This window comes from Myxine glutinosa, chromosome 1 (genome assembly GCF_964187855.1).
Source record: "Myxine glutinosa chromosome 1, kmMyxGlut1.1, whole genome shotgun sequence".
NCBI classification, from domain to species: domain Eukaryota; kingdom Metazoa; phylum Chordata; class Myxini; order Myxiniformes; family Myxinidae; genus Myxine; species Myxine glutinosa.
The window spans coordinates 431,685,189-431,700,590 of record NC_136261.1 but is presented as its reverse complement, the minus strand read 5'-3'; the positions used below and the strand labels follow the sequence as shown (position 1 = coordinate 431,700,590).

At 44.2% G+C, this 15,402-nt stretch overlaps 1 protein-coding gene and 1 long non-coding RNA gene across 2 annotated transcripts in view; both read right to left on the bottom strand.

Moving 5' to 3' along the window:
- The window catches only part of LOC137418011 (E3 ubiquitin/ISG15 ligase TRIM25), a 239,932-nt gene that overhangs the window by 37,298 nt on the left and 187,232 nt on the right, over positions 1 to 15,402 (bottom strand). The window lies entirely within an intron of this gene.
- LOC144889873 (uncharacterized) overlaps positions 4,139 to 15,402 on the bottom strand; it is a 29,088-nt gene continuing 17,824 nt past the window's right edge. Inside the window, exon 2 of the long non-coding RNA XR_013622130.1 lies at positions 4,139 to 4,738. This is a non-coding gene — a long non-coding RNA (uncharacterized LOC144889873). The remainder of the gene's footprint in view (positions 4,739 to 15,402) is intronic.

The following is a 15,402-nucleotide window of genomic DNA, read 5'->3' as shown; positions in this document are numbered from 1 at the left end:
TTCACAACAAACTTACCGGAGGAGATTTCTCTATACACGTCAGATGTACACCTGGTGGTAGTTTGATGTCACCTGTGCGAACGAATAACATTAAAGAGATTATTGTGATGACGTAACAATCGAGCGATAAAATCACGATTCAACAATGGGCATGGTGATGTCACAGAGTTAAAGGTCGCGTCATCACGTGAGGACGGAATCCTGAGAAGGTGTCGCATCATGTCCTGTGATGAACAAATAATACTTACCTGTTACCTGGCGGGAGCCAAAACCGTGAACAAACAGGTGGTGCCCTCACGGCAAGATCTACCCATGACACTCCAGGTGGGTTACCTGCTCTTCGTGAAGGACACCGTGGAATCTTTAACGTTCACCGACGAATGCAAGCACACAGGACGTCCGGCTTTACGCCCATCCGAGGGACGAAGATGAACACATTGATGAATCATCTGCTTGCGAAACACCAGGACGGCAGTTTATACCTGGGTAAACGCTGCTGTTGCCCTGCTGAGCGTGTCGCTGATGTACATTTTAGGCCTGGGCTTTTACCCAACCCCGACGCTGTAGTGCTGGAATGTCAGCAGCATGTCCTGGAGCTTAGGTGCGTTTAGGAGGGGATTGCTGAAAAAGGCAATGAGCGGCTTGTGATCAGTCTCTGCCGTGATCACCTCCTGGACATACAGGTAGTTGTGGAAGCAGTGACAGGTAAACACAATGATCAGACATTCTTTTTCGACCTGTGTATAGTTTTGTTCCATCAGTGTTGGTGCCCTTGATGCAAATGCACCTGGTTGTCCCTCTTGCATGAGATAGACCCCAAGTCCATTTAGGCTCGAGTCACCTTGTATGGTGACTGGATTTGAGATGTCATAGTACCTTAATACAGGTACAGAGGTAACCAAGCGCTTTATTTCCTGCATGGAAGCATCGTGTTTCGGTACTTCACATCTGTTGGGTGTGACATTTCCAGGATGTCCCTCACCTTTTCAGGACCAGCTTCCAGGCCATTTGAAGACAGTATGTGTCCATGGAAACGACCTTTGTCACTTTGAACTGCAGCTTCTTCAGGGCAAGTCTTAGTTTAACCTACCTGCAGCGGTTCATCAACACCAGTAACTTTGCGTCATGGTCGCTGTTTGCCTCAACATCTGTGTCTCCACAGCCAACAATGGGGATGTCATCTACAACAGGCTCTACTCCACCAAGTCCACCAATAGCTCATGCTGCTTGCGTTGGTACACCTTGAGTTGGTACACCTCTGGTGCTACGGAGACTCCAAAAGGAAGTTTGAACCACCTTTACCTGCCCCAGGTAATCAAGAATGTTGTCATGTAACTGCTTTCCTCATCTCGCTTACATTGCAAAAAGGTGTCCGTGCGCATCTACAAATGTGAATACCCGAGCCTTTGGTAGTTTGTCCAAGACATTTTCGAGTGTTGGCCTGATGTTGTGAGATCTTCGCTGTGATTGGTTCAAAAACTTTGGATCTCTGCAAATTCTCATTTTCTCAGGGTTTTTCACGATGAACATGTGACTTATCCAGTCTGTCGGTCCGGACACAGGGACAATGTGACCATCTGCCTCATGTCTGTCCAGCTGTGTCTTCACGGCGGATTTCATGGCAACAGGTACATTGATTGTGCGCACTGTACTGGATGGATACTGGCATCAAGTTCAAAATGTACTTCTCCTGGAACTGACTCTATTGTCCCATTGAAAACATCGTTGTACCTGCTTATCAGATGTTGTTTGGACAAAGGCCTAGTCAGATGATGCTCCATTTTGTTCCGTTCAGCAAGGACAGTGAAGTGCATCAGTCCCAAGCACTCACATGTGGAGCCTGATAATAGGAGTTTCTGATTGGCCTCCACAATTTCATATTCAACCTTGTGTGCTCGTGCACGTATAACACACCTTGTTTTGAAAAGTCCCAGTGACGTCATCAGCTTGCCTGAATACAACTTCAGTCTCGTATCACTAGGTAAGAGTCGGCCATCAGGTGCACGTGTTATCTTGACTTTGTGGCTCATGACGTCATATGTTTCCCCCGAATCGAGCGGCCATTGCTGTAAATAAATACGCAGTTGTCACGTGACCTTATTATGCAGTTGTGACGTGACAAACCATTTCCCCCTCTCTACGTCACAGCACCGATGCTCTCGTTTGTGTAAATGAAATTGCTGCTGTTATCGTCTTCCTCATCAGGTTCAGTGTTTTACACCCTGTGTACCTGCCCTGCTGTGGGCCTTCTCATGCGCTTAACGTATATACCATGGTAAAGTGATTAGCTCTACCATATGATCTGCATGTTTTACCACAGGTTGGACGGTGTTCTCTTCCTCGTCTGTGTGCATTACCACAGTATTTACATGTGTCACGGTTGTCCGTCCACGTGCTGTACGGTTGTCTCACTGTGACATTAACACTGTCGATCAACGACCTTTCCTGCTCCATTGTTCTCATCCACCTGTCCATGAGCTTCTCCGCCCGACACCTCTCAATAGACGCGTTTACAGGTAAATCACGTTCCCTCAGGAGGTGACGCCGTGTACTCTCATTGGCAACGGCGAGAACGATTTTGGCTCTCTTCAGCTCTTCCTTCAATAATCCATATTCACAAGATGCTCTTTTCTCTCTTTGGCGCGAAACAAAATAATCAATTGATTCTTCTTCTTCTTCCTTACACCTGCCAAACACGGAACGTTCAAAAATCACATTTCTCCCCGGATTGAAGTTTGTCTCCAATTCAATTAGTATGCGGAGACGGAGTGTCGACTTGGCTTGTTGTGCTTCATTGAACGTCTTTAGTACCCCTGAGTTTGGGGGTTTCGTCCCCATTACGGTTACGTCTGACACGACTCATTTAAACAAGCAGATGCAGGTGATCATGAGACCAGGACACCGACGATCTCAGGTAATGGATCTCAGGACAGTTCGACATTTTGAAAGTGATGAGTGTAAAATAAAAGCATCAAATACAACGAACGATCTTATAACATTCATACTTTGCTCCTCTCGAATATAAGATCCATCAATAACAAATTTGATGAAGTGCCCATTGTAGCTCAGAATCTCAAGGTCGATATATTAGCTCTCACAGACACCTGACTTGAGGAAAATACACCTGCAGAACTGTCTACTCTCCATTGTTTTTATATATTTTTTCTGAACCTCGGGTTGGAACACCTGGTGCAGGTGTCGCACTTTATGCAAGATACCATTTGAAACCACGTGTTTTGCAGGTAAATACACCTGGTAACATTAACATCGAAGCGTTATGGGTTATCATGCGACCACCAAGGTTACCTCGAGAAGTACCTTGTCTTATTATATGTGTGTTGTATTACCCTCCTACAGGTGGTAACACTGATAACTGTATAAATTATTTGATTTCAACAATTGATTTGTTACTGATACAATATCCAGGAGCTGGAGTTTCAATAGTCGGGATTTTAATGATCTGGACTTTACACTTCTTCTTGTAAACGACCGTTTTAAACAAGTAGTTGCACAACCTCCGGGAGGGATTAATATCCCGGATAAAATTGTCCCAAATTACCCCCATTTGTATTCTAATATCCAGATTCTACCCCCATGGGAATGAGTGATCACAATTGCGTTCTTTGGATATCCTCAGACTGGGCCCCGCAGAGTAATGTGGGAAGAAAAATACAATACGTCCTCTTAAAGACAGTGGTTTGCGGAGATTTGGTAGATGGATAACGCAATTCACATGGGAGCAGGTATTTAAATCAATCGATCCAGGTACAAAATGTGATATTTTATGTGAAATAGTCAAAGAACAACTTGATCAGCATTTACCAACACAAGTTATCCGTTTTCATGAGACTGATAAACAATGGATAACTTCCGAAGTTATGTCCATCATAAAACAAAGACTATGCATGGCATCAAGGTAACACAGCTCTTTGGTGTTACCCAATAAATAAGACCATAAGATATATTTCTCAAGGTAAGAAAGGTTATCATGATACCAGGTACACAAACTAAAATCTGATAACCCTGCAGGTTTGTATATGCAGATTTAAACATTTATTCAAGGTCCACAGGCCCCAGCCTCTATATCGATACCAGGTGTTGATTCTGATGATCCACAACAATACAAAAACACAGGTAACACAATCAACGAACATTTTATTGCTTGAGCAGATCATTTACCCAGAATTGATCGAACAAAACTACCTGCATACCTGCCCTCCATGTTAAGATCTCCTCGTGTCCAACCCCAACAGGTCTATAATCCATTATGTAAACCTGAATTATAAAAACCATTTCTGGAGATCTACCTGTGGGAGCAAAACATGAATTTGCTTATGAATTAAGTTTTCCTTTAACTGATGTTTTAAATGCATCATTTGAACAAGAGAAACTTCCGGATTGTTGGGAGTATGTAGAAGTGACGCCATTTCAAATTCACAACCACTGACTTTGCAGGAATTGAGACCAATAGCACCGACGAGATACTTCGCAAAAGTTGCGGAATCATTTATTGCAAAATGGCTTCTCGAGGACATTGAAAAAAAAAATTGATCCGGGATCACGGACGAGGCGCCACCTGTTTCAGCCGCTTTTTTAAATACACGGAGCTGATGTCAGTTCAAGCAAGTCATGTTCCACGTGCAGCCCGGAAGTAACCCCAGAAGTGCATCCCCACCGTATTACCATGCAGGCCATAATCACCCATTAGGCGGTGTATGTGTTATGCACAAGTTCACACCTGTAAAAACATCCCGTGACGTGCATACATGCATCAGGTATTCTTGCATTGTACATTTGTATAATACATTGTATATTTGCATTATAACAGGTTTCATCGAATCCAATAATCCTGTGATGCCCTGTGAAATGATCAATGTAAAATCATATCCGACATTATGTGACGTCGAACTCAATTTGAGGTAGAAATTGAGATAATTAAGATATTTTCCCCTTTTATAATTAAAATAATTAATTGATATTTTCCCCTTTTATAATTAAAATAATTAATTTGTATTCCCCGTTATTTTATAATTTATTGATATAAAATAAATGGGTCACTCCCCATGATGACCACGTGTACTTACGTTCGTGTTTTGTTAAAAAGAATTCCTCTAACTTTCCTGACTTTTTAACAGGTAACAAACTCGTTTGTAACTCACCTGGGCTTTAGTCTGGTAAACGTATCGATAGAGCAGTGTCTGTCGGTAAGTGAAGGAGTGAATGAGTGAGTGAGTGAGTTGAGTCAGTGAGTGAGTGAGTGAGTTGAGTCATTGAGTGAGTGAGTTGAGTCAGTGAGTGAGTTGATCAGTGAGTGAGTCGAGTCAGTAAGTGAGTGAGTTGTCAGTGCGTGAGTTGAGTGAGTGAGTTGAGTCAGTGAGTGAGTGAGTGAGGTGAGTGAGTTGTCAGTGAGTGATTGAGTGAGTTGAGTGAGTTGAGTCAGTGAGTTGAGTCAGTGAGTGAGTGAGTTGAGTCAGTGAGTGAGTGAGTTGTCAGTGCGTGAGTTGAGTGAGTGAGTTGAGTCAGTGAGTGAGTGAGGTGAGTGAGTTGTCAGTGAGTGATTGAGTGAGTTGAGTGAGTGAGTGAGTGAGTTGAGTCAGTGAGTGAGTGAGTTGAGTCAGTGAGTGAGTGAGTTGAGTCAGTGAGTGAGTTGAGTCAGTGAGTGAGTTGAGTCAGTGAGTGAGTGAGTGAGTTGAGTCAGTGAGTGAGTTGAGTGAGTGAGTAAGTGAGTTGAGTCAGTGAGTGAGTGAGTTGAGTCAGTGAGTGAGTGAGTGAGTTGAGTGAGTGAGTGACTTGAGTCAGTGAGTGAGTTGAGTCAGTGAGTGAGTTGAGTCAGTGAGTGAGTGAGTCAGTGAGTGAGTGAGTCAGTGAGTGAGTTGAGTGAGTGAGTTGAGTCAGTGAGTGAGTGAGTGAGTGAGTGAGTCCACAAGCACTTCAATCATTATTGCTTGAACCAAACACACGATTTTGACCAACCTGAGCAGAAGCTGCACACCTGATCCCGAATAAAGGTGGATTGATTCACAGCATCAAAATCTGAGCCACTGGGGGGCGAATATTGAGGGGGAGGTTTTCCCCAACACAAAACCAACCGAAGGGGAGGTTGCTCCTGATCCAGGGAGTTTCAGAACCCACAGTCCCGTATATATTTCTACGATAATTCACTTTAATGTTGAACGGATAGTCGGATACATGATTTAACCAACTCGTCCAATGTTTGGATTAAATAATGTCGATGTTCGTCAGTGCACGACTACGGTTAACCCATAACACACTGTAAACCGAATGGGATTGAGGTTCAGGCCCTTTGGAATACTGGTTGCCAGGTCAGCAAAGCAAGCAGAGACTGGCCACAAGATAACTTGCCCGACACCGTTTTAACACCAGTGGAAGAAATCCGAGAGGATGGATTGTGATTGAAGGCTGCAAATGGAAGCCCCATTCCAATCGAAGGATGGTTTGAAGCAGAGTTCCAGCTTAAAAACGGTTTAAAAACGGACCCAATAATTGGTTTCAACGTAATTTCAGAGTTGATGGTTCAGATCAAGGCCAAGTCCCATCCACTTGCATGTGAAAACACCCACACTGTGAGAAACTGACCAAGAACAGTGCTGGTCAGCAGGGGAGACAGTGAAACATTTTTTGTATATTTAGTCTCGGCCCCGATGAGAGCTAACACATGGAACATATAATAAGGGGAGTGGGAGATAACAGGAGGAGAGCGAGGGAAGTACAACAACAGCAAGGAACAGGGACATCGGGAAATCTGTGGAAGAGAGAAGGTTGGATGGGGTATGCGGGGTAAACAAGATGGACATGACAGGGACGTTTTATTCAGGAAAGAAATTGGAATTCGAAGGAGGTGGATTTAAGATAGATTAACGGGGGAAGAAATGATCAAGGTTTTGGATGGAGAAAGATATAAGATGGTGCTGAACACCTGTTTTAAAGACATGTAGGGAGGAGTGGGATTGAAGGGAGTGGGGGAGTTTGTTCCAGAGGCGGGAGAAAAGGGGAATGAAAGAGTGAAGGTGAGCAGAGCGCCTAGATTTTGGCAGTTTAACCATAAGAGGGTTGCTGGCAGATCTTGTGCGACCTGTAGGAATATTTGGGAGACAGAACACAGACAGAGCAGGGGGTGTAAGGCCGGAGAGGAATCGGTAGAAGACAGAAAGACCACCCTTGAGGAGTTTTTCAATGCAGTGTTCTGGGCCCTGCACTTTTTCTAATCTTCATCAGTGATCTTTCTGACTCTATCGAAAATCTTTATTTTTTTGCTGATGACCACCCTCTGCTGGTCCAGCTTTGATCCCTCAGGTCGACAGTTCTGGGCAAAAAGCAGCCTCTTAACTCTCTGCAGACTTGGATAAAATTACAAGCTGGTCAATCACATGGAACATGTCTTTCAATCCTGTTAAATCTAACACTCCCGCCTTGTTTCTCCAAAAAGATCGTCTGGAAAATCCTCACATCTCGTTTCTCAACAAGCCTCTTTGAAGAAGTTATATCACTCAAGCTTTTTTATCTCATTATCTGCCGTGGTCTTTCCTGGGAAAGCCAAATGTCCAAGCTGACCTCCGAAGCCAGTTGCCAACTCGGCATCCTCCATTGTGCAAAGTCCTTCCTTAGCACTGCTGAGCTGCTCATCACTACCGACAAAGCTTTCATCTGCACTTTCATTTGAGTATTGCTCTCCCCCCATTGGGCTGGTGTTCCTGTCTCATACCTAGTGCAGCTTCACACTCTAGAAACCAAGGCTTTTAGGATTGTTCGTTCCTCCCATGATGAATCCGATTATGAGGGCCTTTCATCTCTCACAACAGGCGGGGTGGCGGTCGTTCTGTCTTCTATCGACTCCTCTCCATCCTTGCACCCCCTGCTTTGTCTGTGCTCTGTCAGGCAAATATTGCTGCAGGACACACAGGATCTGCCAGCAATCCTCTGCTGGTGAAACTGCTAAAATAAAGCCTCTCTGCTCACCTTCACTCTTTCATTCCTCTTTTCTCCCCCCTCTGGAGCAGGGGGTGCAAAGCCGAAGAGGAGTCGATAGAAGATAGAACGACCACCAACCTGCCTGTTGTGAGAGAGTGAAAGGCCCTTATAATCAGATTCATCATGGGAGGTACCAATAATCATAAAATATTTGGTTTCTACAGCATGAATCCGCAATGGGAATGAGGCAGGAGCATCAGCCCAGAGGGGAGAGCAGTACTTCCTCAAACTGCAGATGAAAGCTTTGCAGGGGTGAGCAGCTCAGCAGTGCCAAGGTAGGACTTTGTAGAATGGAGGATGCCCAGTTGACGACTGGCTTTGGAGTTCAACTTAGACATGTGGCTTTCCCAGGAAGATCATGGCAGATAGTTAAACCAAAAAGCTTCAGTGACCGAACTGCTTCAAAGAGGATTGTTGAGAAACTGGATGTGAGGGTCTTCCAGATGGTCTTTTCGGAGAGACAATGTGAGAGTGTGAGATTTATCAGGATTTTTTGTATACTGAATCGAGGCTCGTGAAAGAGCTGACATTTATTTCACAAACAAATCAACCAGACAAACAAAATATATAAAAAGAGGGAGCGGAGACAAGAGAAGGGGAAGCACACAAACACTTGAGGGCACACAACATCTAAGAGCAGGGAGATGTGTGGGAGGGAGAGGGCTTGGGGGGAGGGGGTGGCAGAAGTATCAAACACAAGGACACCAAGGACTTCCAGGACAGAAGTTGGTATTTCAAAAAAGTGGAATTGGGGTGAAATTAGTGGGGATAGAAAAGGTCAATGTTTTGGATGGGCGAAAGATAAGAGATGGTGGTGAACAGCTGTTTTAAAGACCTGGAGGATGGAGTGGGATTGAAGAGAGTGAGGGAGTTTGTTCCAGATGCCGGAGAAAAGAGGAATGAAGGAGTGAAGGTGAGCAGAGAGTCTTGATTTTGGCAGTTTAACCATAAGAGGGTTGCAGGCAGATCTTGTGCGACCTGCAGGAATATTTGCTGGACAGAGCCCAGAGAGAGCTGGGGGGGCAAGGCCGGAGAGGAGTCGGTAGAAGACGGAAAGACCACCAACCTGCCTGCAGTGAGTGAGTGAGAGGCCCTTGGAGTTAGCTTCATCGCCGGAGATTCCAATGATTCTGAATGCTTTGGTTTCAATGGTATGAAGACGAGCTAGGTGTGAGGCAGGTGCACCAGCCCGGATGGGAGAGCAGTATTCCATTGAGCTGTGGATGAAAGCCTTGTATGTGGTGAGGAGCTCAGGTGTGCCAAGGAAGGACTTCGCACGATGGAGGATGCCCAGTCGGCGACTGGCTTTGGAGGCCAGATTTGAAATGTGGTTTTCCCAGGAAAGATCATGGCAGATAGTGAGACCCAAAAGCTTGAGTGACAGAACTTCTTGGAGAGGATTATTCAGAAAGTGGATGGGAGGGTTGTCCAGTCGGTCTTTTCGGAGAGACAGCGTAAGAGTGTGAGATTTGTCAGGATTGAAAGACATGTTCCACTTGTATGCCCAGTCTGTGATTTTGTCCAGGTCTGCAGAGAGTGAGGAGGCTGCAGACTGCCCATCTGAGGGATGAAGAATGGAGTGACAGAGAGTAGAGTCATCAGCAAAGAGATAGAGAGGATTTTCAAGAGAGTCAGAGAGATCATTGATGAAGACCAGAAAAGGCACAGAGCCAAGAACACTGTCTTGGGGAACTCCAGCCTGAACAGGAAGAGGAGATGAGAGAAACCCATTCAGGGGCACACGTTGACTACGACTAGAGAGGAAGTCTGCCAGCCATGCGTGGAGATTTCCATGGATACCAAAAGAGGAGAGTTTGGTGAGCAGAGCGGGGTGCCAGACCGTATCGAAGGCACGTGATATGTCAAGGGAGACAGCTCTAATTTCCTGTTTGGCATTGAGGACCTCCATCCATTGTTGAGAAAGCAGAAGCAGCATGTCCAGAGTAGAGTGACCAGGTCTGAAACCAAATTGATGATCAGAGATCAAGCCATTGGAGAAGAGGAAAGATTTCATATCTGAAGCAATGATGGATTCCATGACTTTGCTGATAATTGGGAGAAGGCTGATTGGTCATGTCTGATTGAAAGACATGTTCCATGTTTGACCAGCTTGTAATTTTATCCAAGTCTGCAGAGTTAAGAGGCTGCTTTTTGCCCAGAACTGTCGACCTGATGGATCAAAGCTGGATCAGCAGAGGGTGGAGTCATCAGCAAAAATATAAAGATTTTCCAGAGTCAGAAAGATCACCGATGAAGATCAGAAAAAGCACAGGTCCCAGAACACTGCCTTGAGGAACTCTAGCCTGGTCAGGAAGAGATGAGAGAATTGATGAGAGAGGTGAGAGATGAGAGGAGTAGAGGGGGTAAGTTCCCCTCTGTGTTCAAATGTATTCCTTCCATTAACGATGCATTGTCATTGATGTTGAGAAAAATGCATTAGCAACAGGCTGTGTGGCCTTCCACTTTGGGACCTGTGCAAATGAGCTGCTTGGAAGCAATCAGTATTGGCATACAGTGCAGTCATGCCATGATGGTAAATGCTATGCAAGGATTTCAACTGGTTTTGGTGAATAACTCTCGGTTTGATCGGGATTACTTATAGGGATATGGACAGCTCCAAACTCCCCAAAGACAGATAATCTTACTATATTTCACCAAATGTCCATCCGTCTGTCTGTCTGTCTGTTCGAAGGTACCGTAAAAACTGCTGAACCGATCGCAAATATATTTTGGGTGGATAATCCTGGGATCTCCAGGAGTAAAATAGGCTATTTCGTTTTCCCAATTTCAGCTTTAGTCTCCAGCATTCTCAGGTTTGGACTCCCACGTAACATTCGCGTTCGCATAATGTTCATTGTTCTCATTGTGATGATGTTATTTTCCTGGGTGCCGCACAAACGGCTGCACCGATCGCTGCACAGCTGCACAGATCGAACACGGTGACCTCGGACAAAGACCTTTTATAAGGACACGGGTTGTTAGAGGACACGGGAGTACATACAACATCGGGAGTATTAACTGCACGTGGCTTCAGTATCAAGCTTAAATCTGTCATGGCGGATCTGAAGAGCGGAATGCTTGGAGAAGTGGTGGGCTACTTCGGCATGAAGGAGGATCAGAAACGTGGACTCCCACACTGCCACATCCTGCTGATACTTGCTCCTGCATGACTTTATTTTCCCGGGTGCCGCACAAACGGCTGCAACGATCGAGATTTAAAGGATGTTTATATAAATCGTTTAAAAGAAAAAAAAGACTTCAATTTCTGATATTTAGCCTTTTCATTTGGGCCTCCTACTTGAAGCCCTGCCCGTAGGGTGGTGCCGTTGCTAGTTGATCATAATGTGCCATTACATATTCACAATAACACAGACACTACATTTATACTTTGAGGACCTCTCTTTATGGTAAAACACTTCAAAAATCCAAGTTTCATGAAAAACATAGGCAGGAGTCTTCTTCTGACAAACAATTTTACAGCAAGGGTTTTCTCCCCATATCACACATGGCAATGAAACATGGACTACAGCAAATATTGAGTAAAAATTGCTGTTCAAACTGCCCTTGAAATAATCCATCTGAGCATAACCAGAAAGCGACAAGAAAAATAACGAAGTCAGAAAGAAAACAAAATTCCTAAACACTGGTCACAATCAAAAAACTCAAATGGAACATGACTGGATACATCGCAAGGACAGACACAAGAATTACAAACTGGCAACCTAAGGAAGGCCCTGAAAGAAGCACGATGAGATGCAAGATCAGAGTGAGAGATTAAGTTCTGTTGCAATTTGAGATTTTTGTTTCAATTTTTCAACAATTCTCCATTATGAGGATATGGAGAACCAATTAATATATTGCAAATTATTTTTTATGTTCTTCAAACTTCGTTTGAGGACGCAGATGGGGTTAGAATTTTGAGATTATTGTCATCTTCTGTCACCAGTTTGCAGTCATTGTTGTGGACATTCTGGTGTCAACCAGTCGTATGGCTTTCATCAAGGGGTTCAGGGTGCTTGATGGTTATCAGGGTTAACAGATGGTACTCTGAGAAGTTGTGTTTACAAGTTATATGCTCAAAGGTATTACGCTTTCACGATAGCTTTCTCCATACTGGTTAACTGAATACCTTGCCGACTGTTGAGGATCGCTTACAAGTGGAGCACGTACAACCCAGTGTGGGTAATGCTATGTGAATTTAACAAACCTTTTTCAGCAAAACCTTTCCCACAATATTCGTTTGGTATTTCAAATTCAGTTCTCCTGTATGGATCTTCATATGCATTTTCAAACTGCCTTTTTGAGAGAACCCTTTATCACATATCAAGCATTTGTAAGTTTGCTCTCCTGTATGGATCCTCATATGTAATTACAAACTGTTGCTTTGAGAGAAAAATTTATCACATATTGAGCATATGTAAGGTTGCTCTCCTGTATGGATCCTCATATGTAATTTCAAACTGTTGCGATGAGAGAAACCTTTATCACATATCGAGCATTTGTGGGGTCGCTCTCCTGTATGGATTCTCAAATGTAATTTCAAACTGTCTTTTCGGGAGACACCTTTATCACATATCGAGCATTTGTGGGGTCGCTCTCCTGCATGGATCTTCATATGTATTTTCAAATTGCTGTTATGAGAGAAACCTTTATCACAGGCAGAGCACTTGTGGGGACGTTTTCCAGTGTGGATCCTCATGTGTATTTTGATTTCACTCGTTGAAGAAAAATCCATTCTGCACACATTACACTTATAACGTATTCCCCTTTCTACAACCTTTTTGTGTTTGTTTAATTTAATATTAATATTGGTGTTGCGAGGCCCAGACATGCACTTGTATTTTATCAGAAGTGAGTCTTTAAGTTGTGATTCTTTCTTCAAAAAAGGCTTCTTCTTCACTGTCAAGCTGCGACTGGACCTTATTTTTCCCATCTTACTTCCAGATTGTTCTGCAGAAACAAAAAAACACAACATTTTATATTTTTTTGTCAAAATCAAAATACAATATATTTCACACTTTTCTGAAAATTATATATTTTCTCAACACAAAAGATCGTACGTATGTTAATTTTTTACATTTCCACTCACCAGTTGCAAAACAAGAAGCACTTCCATTTGTCATGTTCATATCATCTGAACCTTCCTTTGCAGAATCACATTTTGAATCTTCTGTGACAGATGAATCGTTGTTGTGTTGTCTGCCTTCCACATGTACAGCATGGACATCACCTGTGTACAAATCAGCATCAGTCGTTTGCAGGGAAATGGGATTGAGACTCATCTTCAGAGTTCATAGAACATGTTGTCATGGAATGTATTCTTCAATTTAAATATAAACATTGCGGCAATACCCGTGGGCGCTCACCTGGTAGAATAAAGCATTATACTGCACTGACTAAAGGTATTGTTGCGGTGGTTCAAATTATCCCACTCCTTCACAACAATTTTCTTGCGTGAATCCCCTCGGTTAATACCGGAAAATCACGAATACCTTCAAGGTGCACACGTCAAAGTGCACACGTGACCGAAGACGGCGGTCGAGGCCTCACTTTCACACACCTTATGGGTGCCGAGCGGATTTGCACGGTGTGAAAAGCAGCGTTACCTTACGTGATTTATGAACCGGATTTGAGCCAAATTCGGTCTCGGATGATGCTCGGCCAATGGAGAAAGGACGTACCGAACAGGTTGGAATGTAACATCGAAATGTACAGCCTTTTATTTAAAAGTCACAGAGAATAGACAAAAGATACAGCTTACCAAGTTTTACCTACTATAAACCCCACTGGCGCCTTCACGCTCACACACAGACAGAGAAAAAGACACTGGTTATTATCGTACCGATGTACGTGCTGGGATTGCCTCACAATTGGCCACGTGGTCTGGCATGTGCAGCTCGAAATGCAGTCTGGAGGTGGTAATGTCCGACGAACTACAAGCTTGCAGGTCAGCCAGATCAGAGCAAGAGATCGGCGAAGAAGCGATGGGTGTCGACGAAACACCAAGGCCAAAACATGTGTCGTGGGCGCAGTAAAAAGCACGTGAGGTCTCGTCGTCCTGTGCGCTGCGAAATCTAAGAGCCAAGAGAATCAAAATGCGCTGGACAGGGGTTTTATCAGACCCGCCCACGCACTCGAAAATGTCCCACGGCCTCCCATTGGTTGAGGTTGGTCACGTGCTGGCCTTCAATCCTTCCTCCTTGGAAGGTTTCATTCTTCCTTCCCTCTTTCATTCAGGGGAGGTTTCACAGCCCATTAGTCATGTGGGCCTGGCTTTCTGGCCACACCTTCCTGCATATTCATAATGGCTTCTCCCAGTCACACGAAGGTTTGACATCCTGCTCTAATTTCAACGCATATTGGTCTTGATTAACTACACAATGAGAAAGGGCTAATCTTTACATTCAATATGACATAACGACTGCAGGCTACATGTTGTCGTGCAATTAACTATAGGGGGTTTGCCTTTATGGCATAACTGCAACAGTATTTTAAACCGTATCTTGGCATTTTTAACCAATTTCAATGGATGCTAGAAGACAGGGCAGCATGTACAATAATACTAACATAATCATAAGACTTTAAAGAAAGAAACAAATAAAACTATTTTGGGGGGCAACCTATCCCCCTTGCCACCCCACCCTCCCCCCACCCCCATTGATTACCTTAGACCCCAATCTTTCAAATGCCGTGAACAAACGTCGGTACCTCATGGGTTGTGGTCACACGATCCCACTCCACAACGACATGTTGTGGTCAGGTTTAATTGGAATAGTATGTGTAGTTTCTGAGAAGAAAGCAAATACCTATTTTGGCGGGCAGCCCCTGCCCTCCCCTCCCCCGTCAACCCCAAAGGGGCAGATTTTTTTTAATGCCGTGAACAAACTTTGGTACAGCTCGGATGGTGAAAAGACTGTGGTCAAGTTTCATCAAAAGCGTGTGTGTAGTTTCAGAGAAGAAATCATATATCTATTTTGTGGGAGTCAAACCAGGACCCACATGCCCTGGTGCAAGGCCCACATGCCCACCCCCCCTTGTTGAGCCACTTAGACTTCCATTTTCTTAGTGCCATGAACAAACATTGGTACATCACAGGTGATGAAGGTTGTGGTGAAGTTTCATCGAAATAGTGCATGTAGTTTCAGAGGAAAAAGCTAATTCCTATTTTGGGGGGTCAAACTCAGCGCCGACGAGTCTGGCATTTCACTCAGGCTGACTGGCACGGTCTGCAAGCCGCCATCAATGATCTGGACTGGTCTCCCATCTCTACTGCCTCTGACATCAATTCTTCCTGGGAATTCTTCCAAAGCAAACTGCTCTCTCTCATGCACAGATTTATCCAATCTCGTCTTCAGTTGTCTTACCCTTCATCCCATCCATGGTACACTGGATCTTGTGGTGAGGCAGTTGCCC